This window comes from Sus scrofa, chromosome X (genome assembly GCF_054392235.1).
Source record: "Sus scrofa isolate SSC_HxYL_T2T_F1_AM1 chromosome X, Sscrofa_HxYL_maternal_Yorkshire_Landrace_v2.0, whole genome shotgun sequence".
Taxonomy (NCBI): Eukaryota; Metazoa; Chordata; class Mammalia; order Artiodactyla; family Suidae; genus Sus; species Sus scrofa.
The window spans coordinates 37,666,360-37,689,670 of NC_139401.1; the positions used below are offsets into that span (position 1 = coordinate 37,666,360).

At 38.7% G+C, this 23,311-nt stretch overlaps 1 protein-coding gene across 22 annotated transcripts in view; it reads left to right on the forward strand.

Moving 5' to 3' along the window:
* The window catches only part of SYTL5 (synaptotagmin like 5), a 304,058-nt gene that overhangs the window by 252,856 nt on the left and 27,891 nt on the right, over positions 1 to 23,311 (forward strand). For 17 of the 22 annotated variants that reach the window (XM_085007646.1, XM_085007635.1, XM_085007664.1 and 14 more), the window contains one exon: positions 12,336 to 16,158. The exons of 2 other annotated variants lie outside the window; for them this stretch is intronic. The gene's annotated coding sequence lies outside the window, so the exon portion shown is untranslated. Of the gene's footprint in view, positions 1 to 12,335; positions 16,159 to 23,311 lie in introns of those variants that run through there. 3 more of the 22 variants (XM_085007629.1, XM_085007665.1, XM_085007655.1) reach the window with 2 other exon arrangements.

Genomic DNA, 23,311 nt, shown 5'->3' on the forward strand with positions numbered 1-23,311 from the left:
GTGAAGTCAAAAAGAGAAAGACATATATAATTAATATGTAGAACCTAAAATATGATACAAATAAACTTATTTACAAAACAGAAACAGACTCACAGACATAGAAAACAAATCTATGGTTACAAAAGGGTAAAGGGGGGTAGGGGAGGGATAAATTAGGATTATGGGAGTAAAAGACATACACTATTCTATATAAGCTAGGTAAACAACAAAGTCCTGCTGTACAGCACAGAGAACTGTTCGTAGCATCCTGTAATAAACCACAATGGAAATGTATTTGAGGCGTTCCCGTTGTGGCTCAGCAGAAACAAATCTGAATAGTATCCTTGAGGACACAAGTTCAGTCTCTGGCCTTGCTCCATGGATTAAGGATCCAGCGTTGCTGTGAGCTGTGGTGTAGGGTGCAGCCAGAGCTCAGATCTGCAGCTACAGCTGCAGCTCCATTTCAACTCCTAGCCTGGGAACCTCCATATGCCAAGGGTGCAGCCCTAGAAACACCAAAAAAAAAAAAAAAAAAAGAAAAAAGAAAAGTATATGAAAAGGAATATATAAATACATAAAAGAGTATATAAATATGTATAATTGAAGCGCTTTGCTGTGTGCCAGAAACTAACATTGTAAATCAACTATACTTCAAAAAATTTTTAAATAATAATAATAGAAATGCATGTTGCACTGCACATTCACCAGTAAAACTGATTCTGATTAACCAAGTATGATGCCTTGCCTCATGCTTAATGTCTTTCTCCTAAGGAGAAACATGTGCTGTATTTTAAGCGAGTTAAGCATGATTCTAACTTTATAATGCAAACTCTCAACATCAGCCACAGGCAGAGAAACAAAGACTTTGATGTTTTTCTTTTTTTTTTTAGGATATTATTTTAAAAAAATTTTTTTAGTATAGTTGATTGACAGTGTCATGTTAATTTCTATTCTACAGAAAAGTGACCTAGTCATACACACACACACACACATATATATATATGTATGTATATATTCACATGCTTTTTCTCATAGTACTATCCATCGTGTTCTGTCAGAAAAGACTGGATATAATTCCCTGTGCTGTACAGCAGGACCTCATTCCTTATCCATTCTAAATATGATAGCTGGCATCTACTAACCCCAATCTCCCAGCCCATCTCACTCCCTCCCCCTGCCCCTCGGCAACTATGAGTCTCTTCATGTTTGTGAGTCTGTTTCTGTTCTGTTGATAGGTTCATTTGTGCCATATTTTAGATTCCACGTATAAGTTACATACTATGGTATTTGTTTTTTTCTTTCTGACTTACTTCACTTAGTATGAAAATCTCTCGTTGCATCCATGTTGCTGCAAATGGCATTATTTCATTATTTTTTATGGCTGAGTAGCACCACATCTTCTTAATCCATTCATCCTTGGTGGACATTTAGGTTGTTTCTATGTCTTGGCTATTGTGAATAGTGCTAATGAACATATGGGTGCAGGTATCTTTTTGAATTACAGTTTGGTCTGGATATATGCCCAGGAGTGGAATTTTGGATCATATGGTAATTCTATTTCTAGTTTTCTGAGGAACCCCCATGCTGTTCTCCATAGTGGTTGTACCAGTTTACATTCCCACCAACAGTGCAGGAGGGTTCCCTTTTCTCCACACCCCCTCCAGCACTTGTTATTTGTGGACTTATGAATGATGGCCATTCTGACCAGTGTGAGGTGGTACCTCATTGTAGTTTTGATTGGCATTTCTCTAATGATTACTGCTATTGAGCATCTTTTCATGTGCCTGCTGGTCATCCATGTGTTTTCTTTGGAGAAATGTCTATTTAAGCCTTCTGCCCATTTCCGATGATTGGGTTTTTTTTTGTTGTTGAGTTTTTATATATTTTGGAGATTAAGCCCTTGTCAAATGCATCATCTTCAACTATTTTCTCCCATTCCATAGCTTTTCTTTTCCTTTCTTTCTTTTTTTTTTTTTTTCGGATGGTTTCCTTTGCTGTGCAAAAACTTGTAAGTTTGATTAGGTCTATCAGTGGTAAGTTTGTTTTCTATGTCTGTGAGTCTATATCTGTTTTGTAAATAGATTCATTTGTGTCATTTCTTTTAGAGTCCACATATAAGTGATAGCACATGACAACAAATTGAATATTGTTAAAAAGCAAGTAAAGCTGGAAGGAGAGGAAATCTTTGTGACTTCTTGTGAAGATTAAATGAGATAAAGTGAGTGCGGTGTCTGGGTGCTCAGTGGGCCAAAAGAGTCCATTCATCTCTGCTATTCATTTCTGATTAAATTAGTGAAGGATTAGAGAATTTATTGATAGAAAGATAGCTGCAGACAACAGACACAGATGGGGCAAATTTAAATGGCCCTTTCCCTTGTGCTTTGGGTCTCTACAAGGTACCCTGTCCATTGGTCCTCCCTGAGTTGAGAAAAAAGCCAAATTTTTATTGTGCTTACATGCCTCTCTATTCAAGCTTCTGTCACCATTCCAGAATTACATTCACAATCAGTACCCTTCAGTTTAAGGCAGCCGTTCACGGTGTGTAGTCTGCAGACCCTTGATTGTCCTAAAACCTTTTCAGGGCTGGGGCTGGGTGGGTATGTGAGCGGTCAGCAAGGCCGAAGCTATTTTCCTTACTTCCTTTTTTCACTGTGCTGACTTTTGTTCTGATGGTCCAGGAGCAATGGTGAGTAAAACCGCAGACACTTTTGCACTCTCTTTGCCTAAATACATACACAGTAAAATAGAATAGACTGAAATACTGCTTTTCATTTTTAAAGTCCTGAAGGCGTAAAAATGATCAGTGTCTTTAAATCTTGACCTTGCACATGATTTTAAGATTTTTTTTTTCCGCATGCCAAAGTATGAGGGTTGTCTCAAGGAAAAACACTTGTGCATTGGAGTTGCATGTTGAACTGGCTGCATTTTTCATTATTTTTACAGTAAAGAATGAATGACAGATAAACTCTGGTTATTCAGGCTTGAGGAGTGGGCACACATTTTCTCAAAAATGAACAAAATGAGTCTGTCACTTGGAGGAAAATAACTGACAGTGTTTACGGCCCATGATAAAATTTGAGCTTTGAAGTGAAAATTCGAATTTTGGAAAACTTGTACACACTCTTCTTTGTGATAGCTTGCTAATACTTGGACACGTTTCTGATAGGATTGGGAATCACATAAGCCAAGGTGATTTTTTTTTTTTTTTTTTGTCTTTTTGCCATTTCTTGGGCCGCTCCCACGGCATATGGAGGTTCCCAGGCTAGGGGTCTAATCGGAGCTCTAGCCGCCGGCCTACACCACAGCCACGGCAACGCGGGATCTGAGCCGCTTCTGCAACCTACACCGCAGCTCACGGCAACGTCGGATTCCCAACCCACTGAGCAAGGCCAGGGATCGAACGCGCAACCTCATGGATCCTAGTCAGATTCGTTAACCACTGTGCCACAACAGGAACTCCCCAAGGTGATTTTTTGACATTGTTTGACAAATTTTTTCTACCTTTGGAAGATCTGCCTGACTCAGTGAACCAATATTTTCTTTTTTTTTTTTTTTTTTTTTTTTGGTCTTTTTTTTGTCTTTGTTGTTGTTGCTATTTCTTGGGCCACTCCCGCGGCATATGGAGGTTCCCAGGCTAGGGGTCGAATCGGAGCTGCAGCCACCAGCCTACGCCAGAGCCACAGCAACGCGGGATCCGAGCCACGTCTGCAACCTACACCACAGCTCATGGCAACGCCGGATCGTTAACCCACTGAGCGAGGGCAGGGACCGAACCCGCAACCTCATGGTTCCTAGTCGGATTCGTTAACCACTGCGCCACAACAGGAACTCCCCAATATTTTCTAAATGACCAATTCATAAGTTGCAAAATTGTGTGTGGATGAAAGATCCATTCAAAATGCAAGCTAGGCGAATGGATTTTAATGCAATACAGTATAAAGTTTTCCATATTGACATTAATCCTTTTTTTTTTCAGCCAAACAGCAACATTTTATTTTATTTTATTTTATTGGTTTACAATGTTCTGTCAATTTCTGCTATACAGCAAAGTGTCCCAGTTATAGTTTATATACATTCTGTTTTTCACATTATCCTCCATCATGTTCCATCGCAAGTGCTTATCCATTCCAAATACAGTAGTTTGCATCTACTAACCCCAAACTCCCAGTCCCTCCCACTCCCTCCCCCTTCCCCTTGGCAACCACAAGTCTGTTCTCTATGTCCATGAGTTTGTTTCTTTTCTGTAGATAGGTTCATATGTGCTGTGTGTTAGATTCCACATATGGTATTTGTCTTTCTCTTTCTGACTTACTTCACTCAGTATGAGAGTCTCTAGTTCTATCCATCTTGCTGCAAATAGCATTATTTTGTTCCTTTTTATGACCGAGTAGTATTCCATTGTGTATATGCACCCCATCTTCTTAATCCATTCATCTGTTGTTGGACCTTTAGGTTGTTTCCATGTCTTGGCTATTGTGAATAGTGCTGCAATGAACATAGAGGTGTATGTATCTTTTTGAATGAAAGTTTTGTCCAGGTATATGCCCAGGAATGGGCTTGCTGGATCATATGGCAGTTCTATATTTAGTTTTCTGAGGGACATTAGTCTTTAAGGAACTACCATTTGCTGAGTTTTAATCAAAGAAAAATATCCACAGTTATCTAAATAAGATTATTGAACTATTCCTCTCTTTTCCAAATACAAAATTCTGTGGAGTTCCTGTCATGGCACAGTGGTTAACAAATCCGACTAGGAACCGTGAGGTTGCAGGTTCAATCCCTGGCCTCGCTCAGTGGGTTAGGGAGCTGGTGTTGCCCTGAGCTGTGGTGTGGGTTGCAGACGTGGCTCAGATCTGGCATTGCTGAGGTTGTGGCATAGGCTGGCAGCTGTGGCTCCAATTAGACCTCTAGCCTGGGAACCTCCATATGCCTTGGGTGCAGCCCTAAAAAAGGCAAATATATATATATATATATAATTCTGTGAAATCAGATTTTCTTCTCATAGTTTAATCAAGACATCATTTCTATTGCAGCAGACTGAATGGAAAAGCATATATGAACATCTAGAAATCTGCTTTTATGGCAAACTTTGAAGAGACTTGCAATACTGCAAAATAAAGCCACTCATCTCATTTTTATTAATTTTGCAAAATATATGTTGTTTTTCTTAAAAATGGGTATATTAACAGGAATTTTTTTTCTAAATGAAATATACATTTTTAAAAACTTTGTCTTAATTGAGGTATAACTGACATGTAACATTAAATTAGCTTCAGGTGTAAAACATAATGATTCAGTATTTTATATACTGTGAAAGGATCACCATGATATGTCTAGTTAATATCTGTTACCATATACAGTTAACAAAATTTTTTTCTTCTCATGATGAGGACCCTTAAGATCCACTCTTTGGGAGTTCCCGTCGTGGCTCAGAGGTTAACAAACCTGACTAGTATCCATGAGGATGAGGGTTTGGTCCCTGGCCTTGCTCAGTGGGTTAAGGATCTGGCATTTCTGTGAGCTGTGGTGTAGGTCACAGATGTTGCTCGGCTGTGGCTGCGGCGTAGGCCGGTGGCTTCAGCTCCCATTCGACCCCTAGCCTGGGAACCTCCATATGTCACGGTGAGGCCCTAAAAAGACAAAAAAAAAAAAAAAAAAATCCACTGTCTTAGTATTAATAACTTTCAAATGTGAAATACAGTGTTACTAACAATAGTCATCATGCTGTTACCTTTCTTTTTCATGACTTATTCACTAGTTTGTGCTTTTTGACCCCCTTCACCCATTTCATCTACACTCCCCCCACCTCTCTGGTGACCACCAGTCTGTTCTTGAGCTTGGAGTTGGTTGGTTTTTTAAACTTCACATATAAATGAGATCATATGGTATTTCACTTTCTGTGACTTATTTCTCTTAGCATAATGCTCTCAAGATCTATCTACATTGTTGCAAATGCAAGATTTCCTCTTTTTATGGCTGAATAGTATTCCATTGATAGATGTACCACATCTTCTTTATCCATTCATCCATTGATGGACATTAATTTCCATAGCTTAGCATATATAGCTTGATAAATAATGCTGCAATGAACATAGGGATGCATTTTTTTTTCAACTAAGTATTTTCATTTTCTTCAGAAAAGCAACCAGAAATGGAATTGGTGGGTCATATGGTAGTCCTTTTTTAAAATTTTTGAGGAACCTTCATGCTGTTTCCTAGTGGCTGCACCAATTTACATTCCCACCAGAAGGGCACAAGGTTCCATTTTCTCCATTTCCTCCCAACACCTATCTCTTGTTTTTCTGATAATAGCCACTCTGACAGGTATGAGGTGATATTTCTGTGGTTTTGTTTAGCATTTCCCTGATGATTAGTGATGTTGAGCATCTTTTCATGGACCCATTGGCCATCTGCATGTCTTCCTTGGAAAACTAATCTATTCAGATCTTCTACCTATTTTTTCATTGGGTTGACTAGTGTTTTGCTATTGAGCTGTATGATTTCTTAACATATCCTGGATATTAACCTCTTATCAGATAGATGATTTGCAGATATAGTCTCACATTTGATAGGTTGCCTTTTCATTTTGTTGATGGTATCCTTTGCTGTACAGAAGCATTTTAGTTTGATGTATTCCCACCTTTTTCTTTTGTTGCCTTCACTTCTGAAGTTGGATCCAAAAAAATTATTGCTAAAATTGAAGTCAAGGAGCTTAGTGACTATGTTTACTTCTGGGATTTTCAGGTCTTATATTCGTCTTTGATCCATTTTGAATTGATTTTTTTTGTGTAGTGTTTCATTCTTTTACATCTGGTTATCCAGTTTTCCCAACACCACTTAATAGATTGTCCTTTTCCCATTGTACATTCTTGGCTCCTTTGTTGTAAATTTATTGACTGTATATGAATTGATTTATTTCTGGCCTCTGTATTCAGTTCATTTGGTCAATGTGTCAGTTTTTATGCCAACACCATACTGTTTTGATTGTTATAGCTTTTTTGTAATGTAGTTTGAAATCAACAAATGGAATGTGATGCTTCCACAGAGTTCCCATCATGGCTCAGCGGTTAACGAACCCAACTAGCATACATGAGGACGTGGGTTCGATCCCTGGCCTCACTCAGTGGGTTAAGGATCTGGTGTTGCCATGAGCTGTAGTGTAGGTCACAGACGGGGCTCAGATCCCATGTTGCTGTGGCTCTGGTGTAGGCCAGCACCTATAGCTCTGATTCGACCTCTAGCCTAGAAACCTCCATATGCTGTGGGTACGGCCCTAAAGATACAAAAAGACAAAAAAGAGAAAGAAAGAAAATAGAATATGATGCTTGCAGCTTTGCTCCTTTTTCTCAAGATTGCCTTAGCTGCTCAGGGTCTTTTGTGGTTCCTTTTTTTTTTTTTTTTCTTCTTCTTTTTAGGGCTGTATCCACAGCATATCGAGTTTCCCAGGCTAGGGGCCTAATTGGAGCTACAGCTGCCAGCCTACACCACAGCCACAGCAATGCAGGATCCAAGCCGTGTCTGTGACCTACACCATAGCTCACAGCAATGCCAGATCATTAACCCACTGAGCAAGGCCAGGGATCAAACCCACAACCTCATGGTTCCTAGTCACATTCGTTTCTGCTGCACTACAACAGGAACTCCTTGTGGTTCTATATTAATTTTAGAATTATTTGTTCTATTTCTGGTAAAATGCCTTTGAAATTTCAATAGGATTTGCACTGACTCTTATATTGCATTGAGTCATATGGACAATTTAACAATATTAATTCTCCCAATCTGTGTGTACAGAACATCTTTCCATTTATTTGCGTCTTCAGTTTCCTTCATTATTGTCTTATGGTTTTCAGTATATAGGTCTTTCACCTCCTTGGATAAATTTATTCCTAGATACTTTATTCTTTTTGATGTGATTGTAAATAGGATTGTTTTCTTCTCAGTTTTAATTTTTAACATTGTAAATATTGGTAGATGTAACCTACATAAACAAACATGCTTTGGAATTCTCTAAAGATTTGAATACTGCTAGTTCAAAGGAATGTTTACATACATAGGCTAGCCTCATTTTCTTTCTTGCAGACAATTAAATTACTAGTTCATCAGCTTGATATTATGGAAGTTTGGTTTTAGCCTTTGAGAGCAGATCTCTTTTGCTTTATCTTAGTGCAGAAGCTTAGCCTTTCTTTACTTCCAGGTTTTTAGGAGCCCAGTTTGTTCACTGAGCCTCTTTAACTTGACTCAGTCTCTGGCACTGATCAGCTACTGAGATCTCTGTTCAGCCCTTTTTCCTTCAAGTGTTGTTTTTCACCAGGACTCCTCGGAGCTTTGCTCTGCACAGACACAGCTCAGGGGTCAGTTAAGGATTTGAGATGAATTTATATGCAGATTTGGAGCCTCCTTCCTTGTGGCTTTCTTCCTTCTTATGTCTCTTCCTCAATTCCTAGCCTCTCTAGCCACTATCTGTCTCCTGAATCCTCAGCCCAGGAAGACTTCAGCCTTCTGCTTGAGTTCCATGTCCAATGCACCATGCAGATGCAAGAGGAAAAGGCAACTAAATGTGGATTGCATCCAGTGTGCTTCCATTCTTTCAGGGTCATACTTTCTCCAGTCTTTGCCTGCTTTTCCTTGAATTACAGTGAGTTCAGGAAGCTGTTTGTTTGTTTCTTTTTTTTTTTCCAGATTTATAATTATCAGCAGGAGAGTTAGTATGGTATCAGCTACTCTACTGTTAAATGAAGTGGAATTACTGTATTTTCTCATATTCAAACCAAGATCAGCAAGGCTCTGTCTTCATCTGTGGGGAGACAACAGAGTTAAAAAAAATTGAAAACTATGTCTTCCTTCAGCTGTGCAGTGTTCTAGAAACTCTATTTTCCCACAATCCACATACCGATTCTAATTTAATATCATCTTATCTATGTGCTTCTGATGTTGGGCTAACATCATTTTCTCACAGTCTACCCCTTCATCCTTAGTAGATGGGCATCTGTCCAACATCCTTGGCTCACATTTGCATGTTGTGAATACTTCACATCATTATACACATCTTTTAAAAACATGTTTTCTGGGTTTTGACCATTTTACATCATTGTGGCTTTATGGTCCCCAGTTGACCTTAATCATTATCATATTTTTGTGTTCACATTGTAAGCAGTTGGCCTTTATTAGCTTTTTCTTCGGGCTAACTTATTTATTCCTTCATCTTTTTACTCTTTTTTTATTAATGTATAACTTACCTACAATAAAATGCACCTCTTTAGAGTGTACAGTTGGATGTGTTTTGAAAAATGTATACAGCCATGTAACTCACATCCCTATCAAGATAGAACGTGTCTCACACCCCGTGATGTTTCCCTTATGCTTCATTCCAATCACTTTCTCCTCTGATGGGTGAGGCCACTGTTGTGCTGATTTCTGTCACTGCAGACTAGTTTTGTCTTTTTGCAAATTTCATGTAAAGGGAATTATACAGTGCGTACTCATTTGGGACAAGCTTCTTTCATTCAATATGATTTTGAATTTTATCTATAGGTCGCACATATCAGTGGATTGTTCATTTTTATCGCTTGAGTAGTATTCTCTCTGGCCAGTTTTTACATTCTCTTGGGCCATTTATAGTGGGGGTTATTATGAATAAAGCTTTAAGCCTTTTCGTGTATGTGTGTTTTCTGTTCTCTTAAATAAATACCTAAGCATGGAATTGTTGAGTCTTAGGGAAATTGTATGTTTCACTTTATAAGAAACTACCAGTTTTCCAAAGTACTTTTACCACTTCACACTCTTATCAGCAGTGTATGAGCGTTACAATTGCTCTACCTCCTGTCAGCACTTAGTATTATTCATCTAATACTAGTCAATTTTAATTTTAACCACTCCAAGTTATTATATTGTGGTTTTCATTTTTCATTTTCTTGATGACTAAAGATATTAAATGTCTTTTCATGTGCTTATTGGCCATTCATGTCCTTTTTTTGAACTGTCTGATTGAATCTTTTGCCAATATTTTTGTTATCTATATTTTATTATTGATTCGCAGGAGCTCCTTATGTTCGCTTTCAAAAAAATATTACCTCAGTTACCTCTGAAGTCATTCTTACCTTCTGACAACAAAATGTCTCAGGTTCTCTTTTGAGTTTTCCTGCCCCACATGGGGAACCAACTACACTTGGCCCTTGACCAGCATGGATTTGAACTGTGTAGGCCCACTTATACATGAACTATTTTTGGTTTAATCCATGGATGCAGAAGCACAGATACAGAGGGCCCACTTTAAAGTTATATGCAGATTTTCACCTGTGTGGTGGGTCAGCTCCCCTAACCCCTATGTTGTTTGAGGGTCAACTGTACTCTCCAGGGAGTGTTGTCACCTTCTTGTGGAACTTGTGATGATTGCTGAGTCACCTCTCTTGGACCCCGAGACAGAGAGAGCCAGACCCAGCCCAAACCATAGGGTCAGTTCTGGCCACGTTGGGGGCTGGACCTGTCTCTTCCTGCCTTGGAGTCTAGGACAGGTTACTCAGAAATCACCACGAGAGTCAGTTTTGGTACCAAAACACTATACTTTAAAATGGGAACTTCAAAGCCTGTCAAGTTCCTCCATGCTTATTTCTATAATCCTTTGATTGTAAGCATGAGATGTCTTGCCAACCTTCTCATTAGTCTTCTGTTGTCCTGTCATTTTCATACTGCTCCGGGTGTGTCCCAGCTGAACTCTCTTCCAGACTTTTCTGTGATGCCTTCTGGACCACACACACACACACACACAGACACACACACACACACACACTTCACAATAAATTAAGCTTCCTATATCTTTGCTTTTTTTTTTTTTTCAGGAGAAATCCTAAAGTAAATTTGACTTTCTCCTGTGTCAGTTTTCATAGAGGATATTGTTCTTTCTTCCATATGCCAATATTTCTTGGTTGAAAGGTACAGTCAGTATCTTCCCAATTCTCCACTGCCCTTTCCGGTTGATCATTCTTTTCTTCCCTAACCTAAGCAAGAGACTTTCTCTGAGATTCCTGCCACCTATCATATGATTTTCCATCACCCTCTCCTTTCAGCCACCTATCTACATTCAGTTGTCTTCTCCATACATACATACGCATGTATATATGTATGCCTTTGGAACTTGAATCTCATTTATCTTCTCTGCCTTAACTCTTGCCATGACAGCCCATTCAACTCTCTAACATCTCAGTTTCCATGATGTTTCCTCCTCCATTCTCTGGCTGTCACCTCCTATTTGCTAAATGCCGCCTACCTTTTTTTCTTTTTGGTCACACCATGGCATGTGAAGTTCTTGGGAGAGGGATCAGACCCGTACCACAACAGTGACAAAGCTGGATCCTTAACCCTCTGAGCCACAAGGAAACTCCCAAATGTCTCTTATCTTTATACTAATTATACTCAGTCTTCAACCATCTGGAGATCACTCATCCTTCCCTATATTCTTTTACTGTATTAGCCCCATTACTGTCCTTATTTCTTTTCAGACTAATCCTGTACCTCATTAGATCATCACTTTTTCTTAGCCCGACAATCAACTCCCTCACCTTTAGAGTAACCCCCCCACACACCCCTTCCTCTCCTCCAGTATTCTTTCTCTCTTTCTCCACCTGGATGATTAAGCATTGCTGAAGCAAAATGGTCACTTGTGCTGATTGGTTTCATAATGGCTTATGAGGTATTTCTCTAAGAGGGACTTGAATATTTCCATTAACTATAGAATCAGAAAGAGGAAAAGTAAAAAAAAGAAAAAAAAAAAGCCAGTGTTTTGGGAAAACTGTACCTGGTCACTTGTGATGAAACATGATGGAGGATATGTGAGAAAAAGACTACATACATATGTATGCCTGGGTCACTTTGCTGTACAGTAGAAATTGACAGAACATTGTAAACCCACCATAATGGAAAAAATTAAAATCATTTAAAAATTTTTTAAAAAAAGAAAGAAAGAAAAACCCACTGTTTGAAGACTACCACTTTTTATGTTGCTGTCTGTATCATTCAAGATCTACTTTCTTTTTTTTTTTTTTTTTTTTTTGTCTTTTTAGGGCCACACCCATGGCATATGGAGGTTCCCGGGCTAGGGGTTGAATTGAAGCTGCAGCTACTGACCTGCACCACAGCCACAGTAATGCGGGATCCGAGCCATGTCTGCAGCCTACACCACAGCTCATGGCAATGCCAGATCCTTAACCTACTGAGCGGGGCCAGGGATCAAACCTTTAATCTCATGGTTCTTGGTTGGATTCATTTCTGCTGCGCCACGACGGGAACTCCAAGATCTAATTTCTGAAGATAGAAACTACTATAGCTAGAATAAACAGAAAGGATTTCCTTCTTCTCTAAAGGTACAGAGCTGAAGAAAGAGACTTTATGCTGAACTCCAAGAACAATTCAACTACCAGGGAGCTGCCAAGACGCTGTAAAATCAGGAATTTGCCTACCAAATTGAGGAATTACCATTATATCTGCTTGTTTTAGAACCACTCCATTCTTGCACCATTAAGAAGCCATGATCCCAGTTAAGAAGGTGCCATTGGTTACTGACAAAGAAACACACTGCCTTAGCCATAATCTCCAGTAATATGCATGCACTCCATTTTCCTTCTCTTTCCACACATCAAGTTAGTTTCAAAACCAAGTCACACTTGAGTGCATCTGACTGATGGAATCTTTTTTTGTTGTTGTTGTTTTGTTTTCTTAGAGCCACACCCATGGCATATGGAAGTTCCCAGACTAGGGGTTGAGTCAGAGCTGCAGCTGCCAGCCTACACCACAGCCACATGGAATCTGAGCCACATCTGAGACCTACACCACAGCTCACAGCAACACCAAGGGATCAAACCCACATCTTCATGGACTAGTTGGGTTCATTACTGCTGAGCCACAACAGGAACTCCTGACTGATGGAATCTTAATCACTTCTCAAACTGTAGCTACAGGGGAATCTGGGGGATATAGTTTGTATGTCTTTCATCACCTGCATGCTCAAATACATGTTGAGCAAACCTATCTACATTATCGACCACATTATCGATCCTAAAGATCACTGAATGATTCTCCAATAGCAAAGATTTTAGATGCTCTGGAAGCCAGCCTTTAAATTGCACCCCTCCCCACAGTCATCCTCCCCTCTTGGTATCCATGCCCTTGTATCCTCTCCTCCCTCACTGAATAGAGCTGACCTATGTGATCAGTAGGATTCTGTGGAAGTAATTCATGTCTTCTAAGGCTAGGTCATAAACAATACTGTCATTTCCACTCCATTTTCTCTTGGATCACATCGCCTGGAAGAAGCCAACCACTACGTTATGAGAACACTCATGCAACTGAGTGGAGAGGCCCGTGTGGGGAATAACAGAGGCCTCTTCCAACAACCAGTATCGACTTGGCATCATGTGAGTGAGCCGCCATGGAAATGGGTCCTTCAGCCCCAGTCAAGCCTTCAGATGACTGCAGCAGCCCTAGACAACATCTGACAGCAACCTCATGAGAGACGACAAGCCAGGTTTGTCTGTCTAAGCTGCTCGCAAGTCCATGACCCACAGACACTAAGATGTAATTAAATGTTTATTGTTACTTTAAGTCACAAAGCTTTGGGGTAATTTTTAATGCATGAATAGATGCGTAAAATAGTTACCAGAATGTTGGACATTAATCTTTAATGTGCTTTGGATGATCTCATTGCCTTTGTAAATTCTCCACTCCATTCATCTAAGCTCAAGTGCAAGAGCAGAGGGTTTGTAGAGGTAAAATCTGCAATTGTTTGGAAATGGCCTGGACTCTTCCGCCTTCTGGCTCAGCCGTCACTATCCTGATAGTCAAGCAGTTCCTCTTAGACAACTATACGTGGAGAAAACAACTACCTGAAGGCACTGAAGAGTGACCAAAAAGCAGGCAGGTACTGCAAGAGACTGGGTACCACTTGGAAGAGGGCATGTCCGCTGGGTGAGTCATCAGTGTTCTCTGGGTTTTGTGTGAGGGCAGGTTGCTGTATGTACTGTGCTGGGGTTGGGGAGGAACTTAGATGAAGACAGACTTACTGGCTTAATGAAGCAGAGGAGAGGGTAGGAATGACCATAGCATTTGAAAAGTCAGAAGGGAAATCTCAGAAAGGAGATAGAGTTGGGGAGCAGAGAACAGATTCTGTATATAAACTACTTCTTCGTTCTACCACTCATGTGCACCCTGGAAGTGAGGGGCAGGTTCCAAATAGCCCAGAGACATTTGAAAGAACTGAACTGAGGAGTTCTCTTATGGTTCAGTGGGTTAAGGATCCAGCGTTATCACTGCTGTGGCTGTGGTGCGGGTTCGATCCCTGGCCTGGGAACTTCTGAATGCCAAGGGTGCCGCCAGATAGATAGATAGATAGGTAGATGGAGAAGATAGATAGGTAGATTGGTTCTAGCTGTTGTCTACCAAAGCAGAGTTTGAGTTCATTTAATTTAATTGTCTGCTCCTTCATCACACACACACACACAAGCATGCACAGGCACATGCAAAAGTACTGCTCTACCAAGCAGTATGACCAAGCAGAACTGAGGATTGTTTGTTTTTATGGGGCCCAAAAGGCATATAGAAAATTCCTATAAGATTTGCAGTGAGAAACTAATTCTCTAGGAAAGAGCCTGTTAATTAATCTGAGGAAACAGCCCCAAGTTTTGGTGTAGAGTGTGTATATATATGAATAATATATGAATATTTTTTCCCTTTTTTTGGCCACCCTGTGGCATATGGAGTTCCTGCGGCAGGGATCAGATCTGAGCCACAGTTGCAACGTACAAAGCTGTGGCAACACCAGATCCTTTAACCCACTGTGCCAGGCCAGGGATTGAACCTGAGTCCGAATGCTCCAGAGATGCTGCCAATCCCATTGCACTACAGCAAGAATTCCTAAATAAACTTGTCATATAGCATTGTGCGGATTTAAAGTGGACAACATGTTACTAGGATATATTTATATATTATGATTACCATTACAACGATATTTATCACTTTACATGATTATAGTACATATTGTCTATATTTGTTATACTGTGAATTAGATGTCTATGGCTTAGTTTCTGTATATAAGGGATATCACGTAGTACTTGTCTTTGTTTCATCTTGCTTAGCTTAATGTACTCTAGGTCTATCCATGGTGTCATAAATAGCAAGGTATCTTCCTTTCTTATGGCTGAATAATATTCCATTAAGCATATATGCCATATCTTTTTTTATGTTCATCCATTGATGGGCTTTTGGGTTATCTTCATGTCTTGGCTATGTTAATAATGCTGTAATAAACATGGAGGTGCATATATTATTTCAAAATCCTGTTTTCACTTCCTTCGTGTATATACCCAGAATGGGAATTACTGAATTATATGGAAGATCTATTTTTAATTTTTTGAGAAACCTCCATTTTCTCTTCCATAGTGGTTGATCTAATTTACATTCTTTTTTTTTTTTTTTCGTCTTTTTAGGGCTGCACCTGCAGCATATGGAGGTTCCCAGACTAGGTGTCGAATCAGAGCTGTAGCCACTGGCCTACACCACAGCTCACAGCAACACCAGATCCTTAACCCACTGAGTGAGGCCAGGGATCGAACCCGTGTCCTCATGGATACTAGTCAAATTCGTTTCTGCTGAGCCATGACAAGAACTCCTACATTCTCATCAACAGTGTACTAGTGTTCTCTTTCACCACACCCTCTCCAGCACCTGTTGTCTCTGTCTTCTTCTTTTTTTTTTAATTTCTTGACTGTATTTTAAGTTGACTGGTTGGAATCTATTTTTTTGTAAGTTTTTTTTTATTACTCAAATGAATTTATCACATCTGTAGTTGTATAATGATCATAACAATCTGATTGTCTTCTTGAGGATAGTCATTCTAACAGATTTGAGATAGCTCTTTGTGGTTTTGATCTGCATTTCCATGATGAATAGTAATATTGAGCATTTTTCAGGTACCTGTTGGCCATTTTGATGTCCTCTTTGGGAAAAAAAATCTATTCAGATCTTCTGCCCATTTTTAATTGGATTGTCTGGGTTTTGGTTTTTTTTTTTTTTTTTTGGTGTTGAGTTAAATTAGTTCTTTGTGTATTTTGGAGATTAACCCAATATCAGCTGTATGATTTGCAAATATTTTCTCACATTCAATAAATTGCTTTTTCATTTTGTTGATGATTTCCTTTGCTGTGAAAAAAGTTTTTGAGTTTGATGATTCTTTTTATTTTATTGTTTATGCTTTGGGCACCATGTCCAAAAAAATCATCACCAAGTCCAATATCAAGGAGCATGGAGTTCCCGTCATGGCGCAGCAGAAACGAATCCGACTAGGAACCATGAGGTTTCGGGTTCCATCCCTGGCCTCGCTCAGTGGGTTAAGGATCCAACGTTGTGGTGAGCTGTGGTGTAGGTCGCAGACATGGCTCAGATCTGGCATTGCTGTGGCTGTGGTGCCGGCCGGCGGCTATAGCTCCAATTCGACCCCTAGCCTGGGAACCTCCATATGCCACAGGTGTGGCCCTAAAAGGACAAAAAGACAAAAACAAACAAAAAGAACAATATCAAGGAGCTTCTCCCCTACATTTTCTTCTAGGAGTTTCATGGTATCAAGTTTTATATTTAAGTCTTTGATCCTTTTTAAGTTAGTTTTTATAAGTGGTATAAAATAGGAGTCCAATTTTCATTTTTCTGCATGTTTCTCCAGATTTCCCAGCAACATTTTTTAGGATGCTGTACTTTCCCCAGTGGGTCTTCTTGTCTCCCTTATTGAATATTAGCTGACTGTATATGCTGGAAATTCTTTCTGGGCTTTCTGTTCTGTTCCATTGATCTATGTGTCTATTTTTGTGCCACTGCCACAGTTTTTTTTTTAATTTACTTAATATGGCTTTGTAGTATAGTTTGAAATTGGGAAGTGTGATACCTGTAGCTTTGTTCTTTTTTCCAGTATTGCTTTGGCTATTTGGGGATCTTCATGGTTCCACACCAATTTTAGGATTGTTTATTCTATTTCTGTGAAAAATGTCTGTGGTATTTTCATGTGGATTACACTGAATCTATAGATGGTTCTGGGTAGTATGGAGAGTTGAAGAATATTAATTCTTCCAGTCCGCTGAACACAGGATATCTTTCCATTTGTTGGTGTCTGCTTCAGTTTCTTTCAGCAGAGTCTTATAGTTTTCATATTACAGAACTTTAACTTCTTTGGTTAAATTTATTCCTAAGTAGTTTATTGTATTTCATGTTATTGTGAATGAGATAGTTTTATTTCAGATGCTGCTTCATTCGTGTAAAGGAACACAATTTATTTCTGTATGTTGATTTTGTATCCTGCAACTTTACTGAAATTGTTATTTTTAACAGATTTTTTGATCGACTCCTTGGGATTTTTCTATATATAAGATCATATCAACAGCAAATAGTGACACTTACTTCTTTCTTTCTGATTTGGATGCCTTTTATTTCTTCGTCTTGCCTAATTGCTCTAGCTAGGACCTCCACTACTATGTTGAATAGAAGTGGCATCCTTGTCTTGTTTCTAATCTTAGAGGAAAAGCTTTCCATTTTTCTCCATGGAATATAATTTTTTTGCTTATGAATCTTTTTTTTTGGCTATGAATCTTTTATAATTGAAATATCTCCAGAGCCATTCTGGCTCCACAGTCCACTATGAGTAAGCCAGTGAAAATACGTTATTAGGACAGGATTTCTTTTTTCTTTACTAGATGTTATTTTAGAGAGGCCTTTTTTCCTTCTTTTTCAGCAAAACAGCTTCTATGTTTTTATTGGACCACTTTAGATTGACTCTTCCACACAGTGGGTCTATTGTATATGGCCTTTATTATGTTGATATATGTTCCTTCTATACCCAGTCTGTTATCATGAATGGATGTTGTATTTTGCCAAATGCTTTTTTCTTCATCTATTGAGAAGATCATGTGATTTATATCTTCCATTTTACTGATGTGATATATTACATTTATTGATTTGCATATGTTGAACCATCCTTGCATCCCACTTCATCTCAGTATATCACCCTTTTAATGTGTTCTGGAATTCAGTTTAATGATAATTTGTTGAGAATTTTTTGCATTTGTGTCCATCAGGCATTTTAATCTATAGTTTTCTTGCAATATCCTTATCTAGTTTTGGTATTAAGTTAATGCTGCTTTTGTAGAACAACTCTGTGTTCACTCTTCATCAATACTGAGGACAAGTTTGAGGAGGATAGATGGTAATTCTTGAAATATTTGGTTCAATTCATCACTGAAGCTATGTTTTCCTGGAATTTTCTCTTTGGGGAATCTTTTGGTTACTGAATTAATCTCTTATTATTGGACTTCTCAGAATTTGTTTCTTCCTGATTTAGTCTTGGTAGGTTGTATATTTCTAAAAATGTTTCCATTTATTCTAGGTTATATAATTTTTTGGCACGTAATTATTCACAGTAATCTCTTATGATTGTATATATTTCTGTGGTATCATTTGCAATATCTCCCTTTTCTAATTTTATTTCAGTTTTATCTCTTTTTTCATAGTTAAGTCCAGCTAAAGTTTTATTAATCTTTTTGAAGAACCAGTTTTGTTGATCCTCTCTTTTGTTTTTCTGGTCTCTATTTCATTTATTTCCATTCTGATATTTCTTATTTCCTTCCTTCTGCTAACCTTGGGCTTAGTTTGTTTTTTTCTAGTTCCTGGAGGCATAAAGTTAGGCTGTTTTGAGATCTTTCTAATTTCTTAATACAGTCATCTCTCTGTGTCCGTGGTTTCTGCATCTGGAGATTTAACCAATCATGAATCAAAAATACTTGGAAAAGTCCAGAAAGTTATAAAAAGCAGAACTTGAGTTTTCTTCGTGCTAGGAGCAATTTGCGTAGTAATTTATATTGTATTAACAACTATTTATGTACCATTTACATGGTATTAGGTATCATAGGTAATATAGGTTTAACTTAAAGTATATGAGAGGATATGCAGAGGTCATATGCAAATACTATGACACTTTATATAAGGGACTTGAGCATCCATGGCTTTGGGTATCCAAGTGGGGTCCTGGAACCAAGGGATGAGTGCGTAAGCATTTGTTGCTATAAAATTTCCTCTCAGAAACACTTTTGCTGCATCTCACAAGGGATGAGTGTGTAAGCATTTGTTGCTGTAAAATTTCCTCTCAAACACTTTTGCTACATCTCACAGGATTTGATATGTTGTATTTCCATTTTCAGTTGTTTCAAGATAATTATTTCTTTTCTGATTTCTTTCACTCATTGGTTGTTTAGAGGTGTGGTGTTTACTTTCAACATCTCTTCACTTTCCTCTTGTTGATTTCTAGTTTCATGCCATTATAGTTGGAAAAGATATTTGGTATGACTTCAGTCTCCTTAAATTTGCTAAGATTTGTTTTGTGTCTTATGTGATGAATCCTGTAGAAGGTTCCACATGTACCTGAATAGAATGAGTAGTCTGCTCTTTCTGGATAGAATATTCTGTATATGTCTCTTCAGTCCATTTGTTCTAAAGTATGGTTCATTTCCAACATTTTCTTATTGAAGCCCTCAACTATTTATTGTTATTTATCCCTTAATATGTGTTAGTATTTGCTTAATGTATCTTGGTATTTGGTACTTAATGTCTTTTTTTAGGGCCACGCTTGCAGCATATGGAAGTTCCCAGGTTAGGTGTCAAATCAGAGCTATTCTTGCCAGCCCACACTACAGCCACATCAATGCGGTATCCAAGCCACTTCTGCAATCTATACCACAGCTCATGGCAACGCCAGATCCTTAACCCACTGAGCAAGACCAGGGATCAAACCTGCATCCTCATGGGTAGTAGTCAGGTTTGTTACCACTGAGCCACGACAGGAACTCCATGGGAGTATATATGTTTACAATTGTTTTATCTTCTTGATGTCTTGACCTCATTATCATTATATAATGACCTTGTCTCTTATTACCATTTTTTGCTTGAAGTCTATTTTGTCTGATATAAGAATGCCTAAGCCATCTTTCTTTTGGGTTCCACTTACGTGGAATATCATCTTGCATCCCTTCAATTTCAGCCTCTGTATGTTTTAGAGCTAAATGTAAATGGACTGAACTCACCAAAAGGCACAGAATGGCTGGATAAATTTAAAACAAGATCTAACTATATGCTGCCTTTAAAATTCTTCATCATTGCCTTTTGACATTTAAGGCGATTATTGGTATGTATTTACTACTGCTAATTTTATCATTTGACTTCTGATTATTTTATCTCTCCATTTTTCTCCTTCCTTCTGTTTATATCTACCTTTGTAAGTTGGTGGTTTTATATGGTGATGTGTTCAGTTCCCCTAACCCAGTGTGCCAGGCTGGGGATCAAACATACCTCCTGGCACTGCAAAGATGCCATGATCCATTGTGCCACAGCAGGGACTCCTCCCCTCTTTTTATATTTTGTGTCTCTACTCTAGATTTTCCTTTGTGGTTTCCGTGAGGTTTACATAAAACACCTCATAGATAAAATAGTCCTTTTTCTGTTTGTAGAAATCTATCTGAATTTACCTATAAAGTTTCCTTTTTATATTTATAAAATATATATTTTGTATAATGTAAAATGTATATATTTTTGATATCAGATTATTTACGTTGTGATTTTGTTACCCAGTTATAATGATAGTTATTTAAAATTTTTTCCTTTAACCCCCTTATCCTATTCTTGTTTAATTTACTGTTCTAAAATAGAATTACAGTTTCTATTACCCATCCTAATCAGAGTTGTGTGTACTTTTCATATTTTCATCCTGAAGAGCTCCTCTTAACATTTAAGTCAAGTTAATGGAGATAAAATCCCTCAGCTTTGGTTTGGAAAAACTTTTTGTCTTCTTCATATCCGAAAGATAACTTTGCTAGAGAGTGTGCTTGGCTGGCAATTTTTATCTTTCAATACTTAATATGTCATTTCACTCTTTCCTGGCCTGTAGTTTCTTCTGAGGAATCTGCTGAGAGCCATTCCCTTTGGAGGTTACAGTCATCTTTTCCCTGACTGCCTTCAAAATTCTTCATTGCCTTTTGACAGTTTTATTACAATGTGTCTTGAAGGCGGCCTTTTTGCATTGAGATGATAAGGTGTTCTGTTAGCTTCATGGACTTGTAAAATCCAGTTCCTTCCCTAGATTTGGTAAGTTCTCAGCTATTATTACTTTAAATAAGCTCTCTATCCCCTTCTCCCTCTCTTCTCTTGGTATACCCTTAATCTTAATTCTCTCCCCTCTTCCACTCAAATCATTTCTCATCCTCAAGCTCACTTAGTCTTTTCCATCTCTTTCCATTGCTTTTTCTCTATTTTTTTCTCTCTTTCCATTGCTTTCTCTTTTTTCTCTATTTTTTAATTTTCATTTTATATTGGAGTATAATTGATTTACAATGTTGGTAGTTTCAGGTGTACAGCAAAGTGGTTGAGTTATACATATCATATATATCCATTCCTTTTCAGATTCTTTTCCCATAGGTTATTACAGAATATCGAGTAGAGTTCCCTGTTCTATACGGTAGGCCGTTCTTGGTTATCTATTTTATATAGAGCAGTATATACATGTTAATCCCAAACTCCCAATTTATCCCCCCCCCCAACATTTCCCCTTTGGTACATAAGTTTGTTTTCTGTGTCTGAGTCTGTTTTTGTTTTCAAAGTTCATTTCTATCATGTTAAGTGATACCATATGGTATTTGTCTCTGACTTAGTATGATAATCTCTAGGTCCATCCATGTTGCTGCAGATGGCATTATTTTGTTCTTTTTATGGCTGAGTAGTATTCCATTGTGTATATGTACCACCTCTTCTTGATCCAGTCCTCTGTCAGTGGATATTTTGGTTGCTTCCATGCCTTGGCTATTATAAATAGTGCTGCAGTACATATCGGGATGCATGTATCTTTTCAAATTATGGTTTTCTCTAGATAGATGCCCAGGAATGGCATTGCTGGATCATAGGGTAGTTCTAGCTTTAGGTTTTTAAGGAACCTCCATACTGTTCTCCATTGTGCTTTCTAATGCATTTTTTCATTGATTTCTTCAACCCCAGAGTTTGAAATTCAAAAAACAACAAAAACCTCAATCTCTTTGGTGAAGTATTCCTTCTGTTCATTAATTTTATTCCTGAGTTCATTGAATTGCCTTTCTGAGTTTTCTTGTAGCTCATTGAATTTCTTCATGACAACTATTTTGTATTCCTTAGCAGTGAGATTACAATATTCTCTATCTTTGGGTTCAGTTGCTGGAGAATAGTCATGTGATACCATGTGATACTTTTCAAAGTTTTGCTGAAATGTGCCTCTGCTGCCACATTTCAGTAGGGAATACCTTTCTGATTTAAGGTTTTATTGACTTCCAATCAGGAGGTTGGTAGTTAAGAGCCTTCCTTTGTTTTCCAGAAGGTGGCACCATAGCAAACGTTTTGGTTTCTCTTATGGACACTGGCTCCCTGCTAAGGTTGAGGAGTGCACATATACAAAAAAATGGTGGGGGGAAAAGTTTGTTTTTAAACATGGAAGCAGAGTAGACAGATGTGTGCTTGGGGTTTTAGGTGTGCTCATGGCCTCGTAGGGGGATCTTGCAGTGGCAGGGTGGGGAACACACAGAGGGCCATGGGGCAGACCTCTTGCTGGCATCTCATGGCAGACAGCAGGAGACCCATTCTTTCCGTTCCCTTTGCCTTTTTTCCTTTCCTTTCCCACAGTCAGGGAGGTCTCTCTTCAGAAATCCAAGGTGTTGCTGAAAAGCAATAGGACCCTCCAGCTGCAGCTGACGGGGCCTGGCCAAGTTGCACTCACCTACTTTGCCAGAGAGGTCACCATTCTTGCCACCAGTGCTGCTTTTGCAATTCCCTTAGCTCTGTAGCTTCTTGTGAATTTCTCTCCACCCTCTTTCAAAGGCAGAGATGGATGGATTTCTGGGGTATCCTGTGCAGAGGTACTTTTGTTTATGGATGTCCAATTACTTATGGGGGGGGGAGAAAGAGACTCACCTTGCCATGCTGCTGATGTGACCCGGATCTGTGGTTTTTTAAATACCGCAGTGCCCTCATTCTTCAAATAGTCTCTGTATTATATTGGGTAAAGTGCCTGTAATATTCTGAGTTCATCAGGAGGATTCATTTGAGGAAATTAGGGCAGTTCCTTAAACATCAGCTCATCTTCAAGTCTTGGACCCTTCAGTCTATATGAGGCAAAGGACACAGGCTGGCTTTTCACAGGCAGGAAAGCTTTAATATGGGCTGATCTACGCTTACTTGTGACAAACGGCCTTTTGAAATTTTCATGACTTCCAAAGTAGTCATTGGTTACCACTCCTCT